A 14,947-nucleotide genomic window follows, 5' to 3' on the forward strand; every position below is an offset into this window, starting at 1 on the left:
CCTTTGATAACGCTCTGCCCCATGCTCCTCCTTGCCTTTCTTTTTTGCATTTCTCCTACCCTATCCTCTTCTTTTCCTTTTTCTTTTTTTTTTTTATCTAGGCTTTTTCCACCTTCCTCCTTTCTTCTCCCCAGTCGTTTCAGGGATGCTTTGGAGTAATACCTCACTGAGATATGATGCAGTTGAAAGGACTGTATTCTGACTGGTGTATATATCACTTTTAGTGAGGCAAACTGGAGGTAATGTCATCCAGTGCAAATCTGCGCAGCTCTATCCGGGTCCACAGTGGCTCTGCCAGTCTGGAGAGCAGAGGCCGTGCTGCAGCTGAGTTGGTGCAAAGAGGGTGGGGAACACAAGCAGGTCCCCAGCGTTGGGTTCTGGTGTAAATCCGGGAGTTATTCCCCTGGCATCAGGGAAGCTGCTTCAGATTTACACCAGGATAGCGGTGATCAGTATCTGGTGTTCAACAGCCACTTTGCAATCTCGTTACTGAGAGCTGCAGAGTTTCAAGCAGCTGCTGTAGAACGCTAGTAGTATTTTTAATAAGGGTGCTGAGACCAATCTACTCCTGTATGGCAAACGTGACAGCAATTTAGATTGAAAGCCTCTGTTTTCCAGACAGACACTCAGCCAGTTAGTGCAAACAAAAAGGCACTTGTAACTCCGGTCCTTTAATCCTACTCTTTGCTTCATGATAGATAAGGCGTCGTGACATCAAATTGCACTAATATGGTCCTCTGAAGATTAGCGCTGTGGACAATGCTTGTCGTCTGGCTTTCCCTGATATGTTTTCTGAGTGTAGCGAGGTCTAGTGGTCAAAGCAGGGATGCTGGTATGGAAAATGGGCTGTTCTCATGCTCTCCCTGCCTCTGACTTCTATTCTGCCAGTGACCTTGCCTCTTGGATTTTGCAGTTGTAAAATGGGCATAATAGATACTAATTGCCGGGGTGGGGGGAGCTCGTTGGGGGATGGCTAATGATTATTGGCTTGAAAATTACAGAGGAGAGAAAGGAAGAAACTGAAGGAAGGTTTTGCAATGAGTGTGGGATGCAGGAGCTGCTTCTCTAGAGATCTCAAAGCTTTTTCCTACAGATGGTCTCTTCCTCTCATTTGAACAAAGGATCAAAAAAATATAAGGTCAAGCAATTTGCCCAAGGTCATATGAGAAGTCTGGGAATGGACCCAAGTGTTGCAGGTGCTGCTGGCCTGCTGGCACCAGTGGGTTGTGCTGCCCGTTCACAGACAGGCTGTGGGTGCACACAAACACCCCACCACGTGCTTCAGTTCCCTGCACCGGGCCTCGGGCAGAGCTGGGAGTCGCTTCAGCAGACCCGGAGCAGCATCTGAGGGGGAAGTGATGGCCGCACAGTGGCTCTGCTTCCGCGCATCCAGTGTAAGGCCAAGGAACTAGAGCCTGGGCTAAATTCTCCTCCCAGTTTCCTTCTAAGTAAACCCAGAGCATCCCCTGGGAGAGAGGTGCAGACTTGCTGGGCTGGGTGTGAGAAAATGATGGGAGCCTGGAGTCACTGTGTATCTTCCCAGGCTCAGCAGCATGCTCCCTCCACCTTCCCAAGGACTCTCCCGAGTACCCCAGGCATAAAAAACAGCCTGAAGCCCACCTGGATCTGCCGTGCGTCTGTGGATGAGCCCCTGCTGAGCCCAAAGCCCTGGGCTTTGCTTTTGTTGGTCACTCAGACCACCAGGAGGAGGTTGCTGTGCTCAGCCCTCACCCTGAATGGGGCTGTGGGTGCCGTTCTCCGGTGGCTTCTCCATCCCGTGGCTCGCATCCACCCTTCAGAGAAGCCTCACTGCTTCCATGGAGATGGGCATGTCCTGGTACATCAGTATTCATCTGCCTGCCTGGCTTTGAGTGGATTTAGCACTGAAAATGAAGGGGTCTCACCTGGACTGTCCTACAGCTCCCAAAAAATCCCACGCTGTGCAAGGTGCTGCAGAGTCTCCCTTCTGCTTGGTGCAGGGGGGGCCATACCCTGACGGCACTGCCGGGCCAAAATGCAGCGTCAGGGAAGGGGAGGCACGAACACAGCGCTGACGCCCCACTGCGATCGTCCGTGACTCCATCAGCAGCAGAGGAGACAGGAGGTGTGGGAGCAACGTCAGCCCAGCAGGGAGCTCACAGCAGCCTCTCTGAGATCAAACTGTAGAAGACTGGGTAAAATGGACAGGGGAACAGAAAAAAGGAGGAAGATGCCTCAAGTCAATTACACCAAGAAAAACTCTGCGTGAGGTGAAGGAACTTCACAGCGGAGCCAAGGCAAAACAAGCAGCTGAAGTCGAGAAGCAGATTAGAGCCCTGTGGCCAGGAACAGCAGCCAGCCCTGCATGAGCAGCCGCAGAGGGAAGGGCCCAGCAGGCGATGCCAAGCCGCGGAGAGGCGAGGAAGGCAGCGGGTTAAACACTCAGGCCTGGGAGAGGACGTGAGGACTGTGCTGTGGGTTGTTAGATCCCGAGAGTTCCCTGCTGGTGCTCCCTCTGGAGAGGCCTTGCTCAGCTGACTCTTGGTGGATGAAAACAGCGGTGGGTAGACACCGAGGGCTCAGTACGCTTGCAGGTACTGCTGCTTACCCAGCAGCAAAGACTGCTGGATAAAACACCTCTGAAGTGAGGAACCTATCTGCACACTGCAGACACAGGGAGCTCAGAGGTGTCTTTTGTGAGTGAGTTTGTCCTGAAAGTTTTCAGTGATTAATTCTTTGCCTGGGCAATGCAGGCAGGCCACGGGCTGGGGCAGTTGTAGCTAAATCCCCACTGCGCTGCATTGAAAGTGTGGTGCGTGAGCGAGGGCAGTCTGGAGCCAGGCCCTGCTTTCTCCTGGCTCCCGGGCAGCGCTGCTCCGGCTGCCAGGCTCCCAGGGCCGGCAGCAGCCCTGTTCCTGCTGGCGGGGACCAGGCTGCACGCACGCAGCTATTGCCAGGCATGGCTACCAAAGGATTCCTGCTCTAGCAAGAGCCTTTTGTTGTTGTTGTTTCAAAGGCTTTGAAATGCATGTTTCATTCTTCCTTGTTCTGACATGACAAAGGACTGTTTTAATAGCTGTGTATTAAGTCTATTCAAGGGGAGAAAATGAAGGACTGGTTTAGCCTGCAGTTTGGGGAGTTGGTCTGTTATCAATAGCCTGTTTCCACCAGAGTTCACCAGGAGATGGCGTCAGCCTCGCCAGGGTCAGTGCTGGAGTATTCTCTGGTCTATATTCCCTGGGTGTCAATGCTCAGCCTCGAAGGAGGATATATTGCAATGCAAAGGGCTGATTCTTCCCTCCTGTCCCTCCCCTCCTGCTGAATGCCTGGAGATCCCTGACTTAGGGCACTTCCCTTTCAAATATTTTCCTGCCAATATAAAGAGAGCTCTCAGCTCCTGGTGTTCTGGCGGGCAGGATCCTCGTGCCAGGCTGTGAAGCAGGACAGGCCAATGCCACCAAGCTGCTCCTGAGCAACGCGGTTTTGCAGCAGTTTCCCTTGGCAGCAGCAGAGCTGTGTCCCATGCTGGGACTGCCCACACCTGATCCGGCCGGCCGGAGGATTGCAGGGGCAGGGAGCAGGGTGGACTCGCGGTGGAGCTTGCGAGGCAAGGGACTGAGAGTGACTCAATATGTGAAACCTGACAGCACTGTGCCGAGGTCTGGCCACAGCACAGGGCCACGGAGGGGAACGAGCCTCATCAAATTGAGCCTGGGAAGGTTTCCAAAACCTTGTCTTCACGAGGCAACAGCGTGCAGGTTTGCATAAATATCTCTGAAATTCATCAAACAGCTCAAATGAAATGCACTAAGGAAGGAACTTCTTCTGCATTTAAATCCGCGCACAGTTGCTCCCCTGTCTTTGAAATCCAGCGATGCCCGCCCCTCCATCAGCCTAGGAGCAAGGTACCTTCCAGATGGTTCCCCCATCCTAAAAAACTGCACTGCACAGCCGATTAAATTCTGCTTGTTGTAATTAAGCCCGACACAATTAGCTGTCAAGCAGGGCACTCATCTGTTTTATGTTGCAATCTCTTCAACAGGCGAGGCTGCTAGACAAGATTGTCACTTTTCGAAAAGATTTTCATTAGTTACCCTGGGCTCTGTGTCAGACTATGAAATATAAAAATGTGCTCTGTAGCCAAGTCAGGGAAATTCTCATTTAATGTTCCACATAGTATTATGAAAGTAATGTACTCTGAAAATGAATGCATTTTGGAACATTTCAGAAGAAATGTAATTTGTCTGCTAAGTAATAACTGCATGTTCATGAATTTACTGATTTTTTTTTTCAATATGCCTTTCGTAAAGTTGGGAAGACTTTTTCTGACCTAAAATGAGAGGAAGAGAAACTGTTGATTTTAATGTTACTCCTTCCCCGCTCCCTCTCTCCCTCCCTCTTTCTTTCAATTCTTTCTTTCTTTTCCGTCACTTCCGTGCACCCTCAGTGTAAGAACCAGGCTCTGTCCCATAAAAGGGGAAGCTTGGCAGAGAAGAAATATGCAGCTCAAAATGGAAAAGACAGAAAATAATTGTAGTCGGTGAGGAGCAAGGGGGCTCCATCTTTCTGTGCCTTTAAGAACAGAGAGCAGGAAATCCCCTGTTGCTCCTCACAGTTCAACAACCAGCATCTGGCAGTGGAGATGCAATTACAGTTTCCCTGTTTTGGTGGGACTGTGAATTTTCTGCATTGCTAATGTCAGAGGCTAAGTGGGGGTCAAACACACAGAACGGCAGTGCTTCTCACCACCAAAATTCGGATTTGCAATCAGAGAAAACGAGGTAGTATTCCGGGCTGGCAGAGCCTTTTCCTTCCCTTATAAATAGACGCTGGACCATGGGGCAAATGCCATAACCCAGCCGGCGCGTTGCCTCCCTCTGCGCCGGTTCATCTAGGGAAGAGCCGTACCTTCAGCTCCAGTGCTGAAGCGTTCGTGACTCTGGGTTCGGATCTGATGGTCTAAACTGGGGATTTTGCACAGCCTGGGAGGTGGGAAGCAGAGCTGAACGGCCACCGAAATGCTGGCTGGGCTTTCCATCACAAGAGAAATGGCTGAGCTGGAGTTACTGGGTTCAACCAGGCAGGAATTTGGTAGGGGGCAGAGGGGGAAATGAAAAACTTGATTTATGGCAACAGGTTGGGAAAAAAAGGAGAAAATAGGTGAGGAATTCTAGTGAGAATTGGGACTGTAGTCAGAACTGGCATGAGCGAGGTCAGCAAGCTTCTGCATCTACTCTTAAGTAAATGCGTGATTTTGATGGTTGAAGGATGACGTGGTCCAGCCCTGGGTGAGCCAGCAGAGCTGAGGGGGGGGTGTCACTGCGTCCCTCCAAGCCACGGTCAGAAATTACTCTCCTCTGATCTGTTATTACCCCCACACTTGTGTACTCACAGCCGCTGGGTGGCCTTGAACAGGAGCAAGTAAAGAGTGGCATATATTACTGTCTTGCTATGTCTGTATAAATTGGGGTTGTCAGTTTATATGTTGAGATGAAATATAGTTTTCAGATCATAAGAAGTTATGTGCTGAAGTTTGAACCCTGCTGTGACAAGCATTACCCGGCTTTGTTTGCTGCCTGTTACTGGCCATTAACTCCCCGGGCAGACTCTCTTATTCAGAATTCAAGTGGCTTTAATCAGGCTTCGTTTACCCTGCTTGGGAAGGAATAAAGTTCATTCAAATTAACACCACTTTATCTCCAAATAGAAGCACCCCCACATGAGGTTCAGTGTGCATTTTAAAGATTTATCTGTTAAGGCACACCTTTTCCTCACTCAGTTTTCCTTTGTAGTGAGGCATTTTCCTGAAAATAAGCTCCCATTTTCCCAGGAGCAGTTCTGGAAGTTGTCTCGTTCCTGCCCTGGGTGTCCGGAGCTCGGGGCTGGAGTGCAGCCCGGTCCACTAGCATTCAGCCGCAGAAGGAAGGGCAGGAAAAACTCCGCAGAAGTGTGAGACAGAGCAAATAAAAGCAGAGCAGGTGAGCAGGAAAACATTGTCTCTTAATTGAGCTGGGGGAGAAGGAGTAGTGGTGATTACAAGGCTTACAGATCTTTGTTTACGAGAGCTGCCTTCCAGCTGCTGTCGCCATTGGACACAAGCATCCAGGCTGCCCTTGAGAGAGCATCACGCCGGGAGGAACTGAACCAGAGCGGCTGTATGCAAAGCATGTGGGGTGTGTGGCTGTGTACGCGCCGTTTCAGCGCTGTTCCCAAACGCTGCGCGCACTTTTGGTCCAAAAAGCAGAGTGCCAGGGTTTCTCCTCTCCAGCATGTGCCCTTGCTTCAGCCAGGGGCAGAATCACCGTGGGGTAGCGCAGAATAAAGCAGGGCTTGCTCTTGTATCTCAAATGCTGATCATTACGACGGTCACATACACTGTGGCTTGCAAGAATGGGGCAGAACAATGCAGAGTCACAGTTTGTTTGCCACAATGACAACCTGCATAAACAAATTCTAACACGTCTGAGACAGGAGGGACTCGGGATGCCCATGCTGGAGAGCTCTGCTGCATGTGCACTGCGTCTCTGGACATCTTCTCTCCACCCTGAGCTACTGCTCCAGCAGGCTGCCAGGGCTTTAACATCCCAGAGAAATGGCTTGCATCCTTTTTCACACCGAGATGAAATGCCTGGGCAGAAAGAGAGGGTCTGTGCAGGAGCCACAGATGTATGGCAGCTCCGCTCCAAGTCCTGGAGCCATCTCCTGGGCAGGCGGTGATCAGTCTGGCAGATGCTGCCCTCAACACCCGCCTTCCCTGCGAGCTGCTTGCTCCACGTAGGGCTGGGACCCGCTGCGCGGCTCCCTGACGCTGGCACCCGCAGGGATGCTGGTTTTGCTGCTGCAGGTGGCCGGTACGTAGTGGTATGTGCTAGCAGGGACTCTTGGCTTGCTGCGACTTGCTGCTTTATTGCAAATAGCTTTGGCCATAGCTGCTGTGATAACAGTAAAAACCAAAGCCCAAAAAATCCTTGCCTGCTCCATCTTTTAGCTGGATCTGCTGCTGGCAGAGCCTTAGCCAGCACCAGGTGCAAGGGGCTGCTCAGGGGGTGCAATGAAACCCGGCTCTGCTTTTTTTGTGTCTGTTTAACCCTTTCTTCCCTCCATTAATATTTGTCAGTGGCAATCCCTCCCTTCCTGAGGGGCATTTTCCCCTTTTGTGAGTGTTTTAACGCTGGGAGAAGAGTGAGGAAGAGATCGCTGAAAGAAAAAGGCTTCCAGGTACTGTAATAAATCTCCAGGTGCCTCCTTTCTCCCCATGCCGTGGCTGCTCGCCACAGGCTGGGATACACAGGCAGCCCCATTTGAGTTCTTGTTTGGCCTTGCTTTGGGACATCACATAAGCAGAGGCTTCAGCATTTACCCCTGTGCTGGAGTTGAAGCCCATGCTTAAGGAGACTCACAGCCCTTTTGCTTCCTCCTCAGCATCTCTCTGATGAGGGCAAAGAATCCTGCCAGTCCCATCTGGTTCATCCTGCTTGGACCATCAACCACGACACGCTGCCCGTCTCGGCGCTGGTCACAACTCCCTGCTGCATTCAGAGCCTTCGTTAGGTTTCGTCGAAACCCGACATTGGCAAAGGTTTTACAGCAGTGACCTCCTACACATCACAAACCACAAGTATCACCCCAGCTCTCCAAAAAGAACCTGAAGGGGTGGAAGAGAAGCTTTCTGTTGTCTTTCAGGTAAGCAAATTTAAATACGTAACTCTGTCTGACAGTTTCAATTATTATTCTTTTAACCGCACTACAAGAGAGGGAAAAAAAAAAAAGAGATTTATCACAAAAGATTATTTTGGGGAAAGGGGGGGAGTGATGGGGGAACTCTAGAATGTTTTATTTATGGGAAAACTGCAAATTACCTTAATAAATTCCTTTACTAAGCTGTGTCAGCTACTAAAACATTGTTCTTTGTGGGTGAATAACTTTTAATTTGAGTGTTCTAGTATTCAGCAGAGTGAGGTAATGGATTAGCAATTGCCTGTATTGTAAATGTCATCTTGGCATAATTAGGGTGATTATTGTTAACCAGTGGAGTTTAGTATTTATCTGTCACCGGGTGAGAGAATATAACAAAGCCCCAATTAGTTATAAATGGTGGTGGGTGGTGGGAATGGAACACAGCCGCTGAAATGCTATTTTTGTTTTAAATTTGTTTCAGTGTTTATTTGGTTTTAACATCCGCATTAATGTGATCCCCTCCTGACAAGAGGGGTGGCGAATCACGTGCACATGTAGATGCCGTGTGTGTCAGGCCAGGAATTACAGCAGAGGAGGCGGCGGGAGCAGCACTCCAACTCACTGCGTAAAGCACGGGTTGCTGCCTGCCTGTTCTGAAGCAGGTATGTGTAAACTCTCCTCCACTGCGCCCGGCTAGGAATACACATCATCCCTGAATCCGTCCAGGCTCAAGAAAGCGTGAAAAAGTGTAAGGAAAGCTTTTTTAACTGACTCCATCCTGATTTCTCCTTTCCTGATCCAGTCTCCTTTGGCTCTTTGCCCTGGGAGTTGTACTTACCCTCAAATGGCCCAAGGGAGTATTAGATCTGTGGTAACAGTCACTCCCTGAGAAATGGGAGCAGAGATGCAGGAGAAGTTCACATCGGTAGAAAAGGGATGCTAAATTGCTGGAAGACAGCAAACATTACTCCAGCTTACACTCCTCTCTGATTGTGGTGCTTCTGCTCGCTCCAGTTCCCCAACATTTGCACCCACTGGTTGCTGTGCAGTTTAGGTGGCCTTTCCAAATCCAGCCCTGAAAGCAGCAATGCAGTCAGGAACCGCCTGACTGGGCTGCGCCTGCTGTGCCATCGTCTCCGACGGGCACCAGCATGCCCAGACACAGTGCCAACGGGAAATTTTAGGTCTTAATTCCCCTGTAGGCTCCTCGCTGCCCGTTCATTTCTAACAGCGCCCTGTTCCTGATGGTCAAACGGATACTTTAAGAGGAAGTGGTCGGAGTTCAGCTCTGCAAGGGAGGGGATGCAAAACCTTATTACTGGCAGCTATGGAACGGTGTCCCCGTAGGAAACATCATCTCCTTTCCCCCCAGGGCAGTCAGCAGCTGGCTCAAGGCACCAGGGTTAATGTCCTTTGCGAATACTTATCCGGCCTAATAGAACTGGGGATATTGCTATCACTCACAGATATTTCAAATCCTTCCTCTTAATCCTGACAAGCTCTTGCCCTTAATAACTTCAGTGGGACTTTTGCCAGAGCAAAGACTGTCAAGTCAGATTCTCAAACGGAATGAAAAGAAAAGCAGGAAGGGAAGTTCAAGGTGAGGGGTTTTTTCCTTGGTGCTTTTTATGGGTGTTCATAGCTGGAAACTGGTTTTTTTTCCTTCTGATTATCTAAATGATGGATGAGTCAAACGTCTTGAGAAATGTTTCCAGATCCAGACACAAATGACAGAGGATGAACTGAGCAAAGCCATCAGAGGCTGAGAAAAGACAGAGAAAGAAGACTGAGAGAGCTGATAGGGAAATAAAAGAAGCGGTGGGAAGAAAGGAGGTTTTGGAGGAAAGCAGGGATCATGTACGTTATGAAGCTTACACATAGAAAGAGCTTATACATTTTTAATTAATGGATATTTAAGTACATTCCAATAATCAGTTGGTTTAGGCTATCTCAGACAACAGGTTTCTTGTGGCCGTAGTGTATTAGGTGGTAGCTCCTTAAATTCTTTGGAAACCTTTTGCGGTGCTCAGTCTCCTGTGGCACAGATTATCTCAGCTTTCTTTAAAAATGAGAGGAACGTTTCTGTGCTCTCTCTGTGGCAGAAAACTTAGGAAACATGAAGCTGAGAGCCACAAAGCAAATAAAGATCCAGTTCTTGTTTTAAGATATTCTGTGATTGCCGGAGATGCTCCTACTCTAGGGAGGGAAGAGGCATGATCGATGGTGTGCAGGGTTTAGGGCAAGCGATGCTGATAAGCAATGAGCTCTTGTCAGGATATGAGCCACGAGAGGAAATGAGCAGCAAGAACAGAAGATTTGAGCTGCTCTTAGGAAGAACTGGCATTTTCCTGCACCTTTTAAAAGTAGGCACAAGGTGCCAGGGGATGCCTCCAGGACACCAGCTCAGAAACTGGACGAATCTTTCTCTGCCCAGCTCAGCCTTGTCCAGCACAGCACCATGTGAAGTCTGGCAACCTAATATCCTCCTGGGGAGCTCGTATCCCTCCAGGCCCAACCTAACCCTGAACCATTTGTTTTCTCCCAGTGTGCAGAGACTCACCTTTTCAGCCAAGGAAGGAACGGATGTCTCCACCTGAAAATCTGCAACATCTCTGGGAGGATCCGGGAGCCTGTGGCCACAGTAGGGCACGACTGCAGCAGCCAGAGGCTTGCCAATAAAAATAGAGCTTGACCTGGTTTTGGAGTGGGTGCAACCTGGATTTACTTCCCACAAGACTGCACAGGTACTGCTTCCATTGTACACTATATAAAGCTTGTAAATACTCTATAAGCCTAACTGAGATCCCGATTATACCTGAAACAAGCCCATAAATCCAACGTATTTTTTTGCAAATGCAGCCAAAGTTCTGCTATTATTTATTTAGATGCATCTGGGAGCTTACAAATTTGCAACGATTTGCCAGGACAAATATTTTTCAAAAAAGTGTTTCCTCCTCCTCTGTAAACATTCTGCCTCCAGCCTTTGTGGGAAAAAAAGATGTTTTGGCCAAAGTAGAAAAAATAAAAATCTATAAGCATTTTATAGAACTCGTCAAATACAATTTTAGTTTAGTTTTACAGAGAAGCAGGACTTTCTATTCTCTTCAGCATCTATGGGAAGGTCAATATTACTTCTATAAAACCTTCAGCAGCAAGGTTTTTTACATGGGTACGTCCACTTTCCATGGAAAGTCAATAGATACGCTCAGAGCAATTCCGGAACAGAATAGGAGGGATCAAAAGGGAGTTTTTTGAGAGGTTGAGCTCACTTGAACTGAAGAGGAATCTAATTCCTTAGAGGCTTGATCCAGTCCCTACTGAGAGATACAAAGTTGCTTCAACAGAAACAGGACCTGACCTCCACCAAGAGACAAGCCAGGACCTGGAGGAGCCCCAACTGCTTAACACAGGCACAGACACGCCAGTGGCCACCTCCTCACCCTGCCTCTGTTTGGATTGCAGTCAGTCCCTGGAAGAAAACAGAAATCTGTCGTAATGAACGGAGCAGGAGGCTTGGCTCAGTAGCACCATTTAACACCTGATAATCCCTCATCCCGATGTGCTTCAGTTTATTAGATATCCCTAGAAACAGGCGTGATGGAAATACCATGGAAACATGACAGCAGGTTGAGCTGTCAGTTCACGGCCTCTCCATCGATAGATCATAGAATCGTAGAATCATAGAATAGTTTGGGTTGGAAGGGAGCTTTAAAAGGTCATCTAGTCCAACCCCTCTGCCATAAGCAGGGACATCTTCAACCAGATCAGGTTGCTCAGAGCCCTGGCCAACCTGACCTGGAATGTTTTTCGAGGGATGGGGCATCCACTGCCTCTCTGGGCAACCTGGGTCGATGTTTCCCCACCCTCATGTAAAAAATTTCTTCCTTATATCTAGTCTAAATCTACCCTCTTTTAGTTTAAAGTGATTACCCCTTGTCCTATCACAGCAGGACCTGCTAAAAAGTTTCTCTTCTTTCTTATAACCCCATTTGAAGTACTGAAAGGCTGCAGTAAGGTCTCCCTGGAGCCTTCTCTTCTCCAGGCTGAACCCCCCCAGCTCTCTCAGCCTGTCCCCACAGCAGAGGGGCTCCAGCCCTCCCAGCATCTCCGGGGCCTCCTCTGGGCTCCAACAGCTCCGTGTCCTTCTGCTGTTGGTGCCCCAGTGCTGGAGGCAGCACTGCAGGGGGATCTCACAGAGCGGAGCAGAGGGGCAGAATTCCCCCCTCGCCCTGCTGCCCACGCTGCTTTTGATACAACCCAGGATACAGCTGCTTTCTGGGCTATGAGCACACATTGCCGGCTTCTTCAGGGAGAGCGGAGCTGGCATCACATGGGCAACTCCCTCTCCCCAGCTTCATGTCAAGAGCATGAAGACACCCCCGTGCTGCAGCCAAGACGGACACTTTTTCCTCAGGTCTGGAGGGGGAATCCAGCCACCCACGTCCCCAACTGTCAGCACCAACAATCCTCCTGTAGTAACAGCAAAAACCCCAGTGTGGGCAGAAAGGGGCAGATTAAACTGGCTGAACTAAGCTGGTTGCATCTGGGGACACCAGAGGGAAGTGTTACTTCCTTCCCCCCAGCCTTTATGCTTCAGCATTGCCACTTGGCTCAGATAATTCACTTTTAATAGTCTGGTTACAAATGAGATTGCAAAGGAAGCACGTGACTCAGAACAGGGATTTCTGAGTCACATTCTCATTTCCCCCACATGCCTCCTAGGCCTCTAATAAACTACAAAGAGACATTAAGAAAACACTAAGAACTCTTTATCTGCTGAGATTCGGGAACTGGTACAGTGAGCAGGCAATAATGGATTCGGTGTATTTGCAATACATCCCTGCGGCAGCAGCTGAACAAGGGAGACGGGAAGTTCAAGTGCTCAGGACACAGACTGCCCGGATCAGGTGGCCAGCGGTGGATAGAAAGTGGGTGAGCGGCGTCTGAGGTTGAACACGCCTTTCCCAGACAGTCTCTCAGGAGTCTTTCAGCCATGCCTACGCCTTGTTCCCTGGGAAATCCAAGGGGATTTAAGTAGCTGTCATCTGTGCTTTGAGACATGTTCTACATCACATGCTGTAGGTGACCCTGCTCTGGCAGGGGGTTGGACTAAGTGATCTCCAGAGGTCCCTTCCAACCCTACCATTCTGTGATTCTGTGATCACCCCCCAACGCGTACTGTATCACTTTGGCCAGGTTAGATCGCAGCATGCAAATGGGAAGAGGAAGGGGCCACAACCTACCTCTGCCTACCACGTCCCTGACTGTAGCACCAGTTCAGCAGACAACTGCAGGTAATGGGAGAGTCAGGCCTAGGGAATCAACAGGCAAATGTCCCCCCAGGGCAAAGAAATCAATGCAAAAATCAAGTAGAGGTTAAAAACGCATACATACAACTAATTACAGAAAGAGAGCTAAGCCTGGGGTGGATGAGAGCCCTTGATAAAGGAAATGGCTCCGCCAGGTAAACGAAGGAGTTGGCCTCAATGGCTTGGGTTATTTATTTTATTTTTTCCTCTTTCTTCATGTAGGTCAGATGTTTTCCCGAGGGGGTTTCTCTTAACCTCCCTCTTAGGATCTCAATTACATACTCAACACAGATTAACAACAACAACAGATAATAGAACAGTTAGAGCAAAAGGAACCTTAGAGGAAAACACAGTGCGCTTAGACCAGAACAAATAGCAAAGGGTTCATGGGGAAGGAAAATCAATGCGGCTGATATTTATTGCACTCTTTATGGAGGGAGATGGGACTCAACCAGAGCCCATTTGGAGTTCTGTTCCACTTGGGTTTGCCATAAACAAAAATGATGAGTCCGGCCCTTCATTACGGTTTTGTGCCCAGCACATTTTAATAAGGGTTAGGAAAATAGACAGGGAGGAAAGAAAAAAGCAAGAAAAAATAAAGAGAAAGAAAAGAGGTGAGAAAAATCTCCAGCTAATTCATAATTTAGTATCAGTTCTGTTCAAGCTTCTGTTGGATCTTCCAACAGCAACATCCCCTTTCATTCGGATTGGATGGCTGCTGTTCAAACGGCCTTTTGATGCCACACATGAAGAGAAAACAAACAACCATGAGCAGGGAGGGGAAAGGGAAAAAAAGAAGGCAAACAATGCAATATGTATAGAATCTAACACAACACAGCGTCCCACACTGGGAGGCAAAGACCAGTGGTGGTGACTGTAATTCAGCACGAGTGGGAAGAAAGTAGAAAAAGAAAGGGCAGAGGAAAAGCACGTTGTGAGTAATCAAATCCTTCTTGCTCTCACGCACTTGCCTCTCAGCATACACACGCACAGCCAGGTGTGCACAGACACGCTCGGAGCCCTGTAGCAGGAGTGCACAGCAACGCTCCTCTGCCTGTGCGCTGACCGACACTTGCAGGGACATAACCGTGATCTCCACGAGGGATTGCACGGCCCTGAGGCCATGGCATGGGGCACAGGACCATGTGCCGTGCTGGCTGCTGCAAAGCAGTTTCTCACTCTGCCCCATGCTGGCTTGCACGCACAGAAAGTCACATATGTGCGTGTGTTTGTGTGCAGGTGTCTGCCGTGACCCACAAAATGTGTTCTCCCGACTTGATCCATCCTATTACATGACTGACTGTGCTCAGACGGGGTGGAGATTGATAGCATTGAGATCGTGCTCCAGTCAAGGAATTTGAAGTCTGATTTGAGGTGAGTCCTGCTTCAAGTATAGCTCAAAATCAAATTATTTTAGTTGTGGTAGGGAGGGGGAAGAGAAACAGAGTAGGTGAAATAATAGCTACTGTCTAGCTAAGATAAGCCAAGCAAGACAAAATATTAATTCTGATTCTGTTAGCACACCAAACAGAGGGAACCGTAATTCCATCCACCTGTCCAAATCAGAGAAAATTACTGTCGCCAATGGTGCATAATTCAGGGGCAATAAATCATTAAAACCAGGTAGAAATGGTAACATCCCACTATTTGATCCCATTGATAATAAACCTGTCTGGGAAAGGGAGATCCTCTGAGTTAGCGGCTCATGTTTCTTTGCAAATGGAGGTGTGGGTAGGCTTTGAAGCTTTCTTAAGGTTCACGAGCCTCACTGATAGTGGAGAATATTTCCAACCCAGACTGCATGCTGATATCTGGTATCTCCCCGTTGCACAAGCCCAGCATCAGACTGAATTTGAGCCGTCTCCTCAAGCTCACGGCTGCGTCCGTCCACTTGCTCCAAAGGGTGGACGGGATGACTTCAGACCCGGAGGAGGCCTGAAGATAAAGCCCTGCCCTGCTGTGCTCTGCTTGCTCCCAGCTCT

At 49.0% G+C, this 14,947-nt stretch overlaps 1 long non-coding RNA gene across 2 annotated transcripts; it reads left to right on the forward strand.

The window, feature by feature from the left end:
- Positions 1 to 7,437: 7,437 nt before the first annotated feature.
- On the forward strand, positions 7,438 to 14,294 carry LOC134526339 (uncharacterized). 2 transcript variants are annotated; one of them, XR_010073943.1, is made up of 4 exons: positions 7,438 to 7,662; positions 8,138 to 8,318; positions 10,202 to 10,400; positions 14,205 to 14,294. It is a non-coding gene; the product is annotated as an uncharacterized LOC134526339 (long non-coding RNA). The 2 variants fall into 2 exon arrangements; XR_010073944.1 differs by lacking the exon at positions 8,138 to 8,318.
- Positions 14,295 to 14,947: the final 653 nt, after the last annotated feature.

The sequence above is a fragment of the Chroicocephalus ridibundus genome, chromosome 22, assembly GCF_963924245.1.
Source record: "Chroicocephalus ridibundus chromosome 22, bChrRid1.1, whole genome shotgun sequence".
Taxonomy (NCBI): domain Eukaryota; kingdom Metazoa; phylum Chordata; class Aves; order Charadriiformes; family Laridae; genus Chroicocephalus; species Chroicocephalus ridibundus.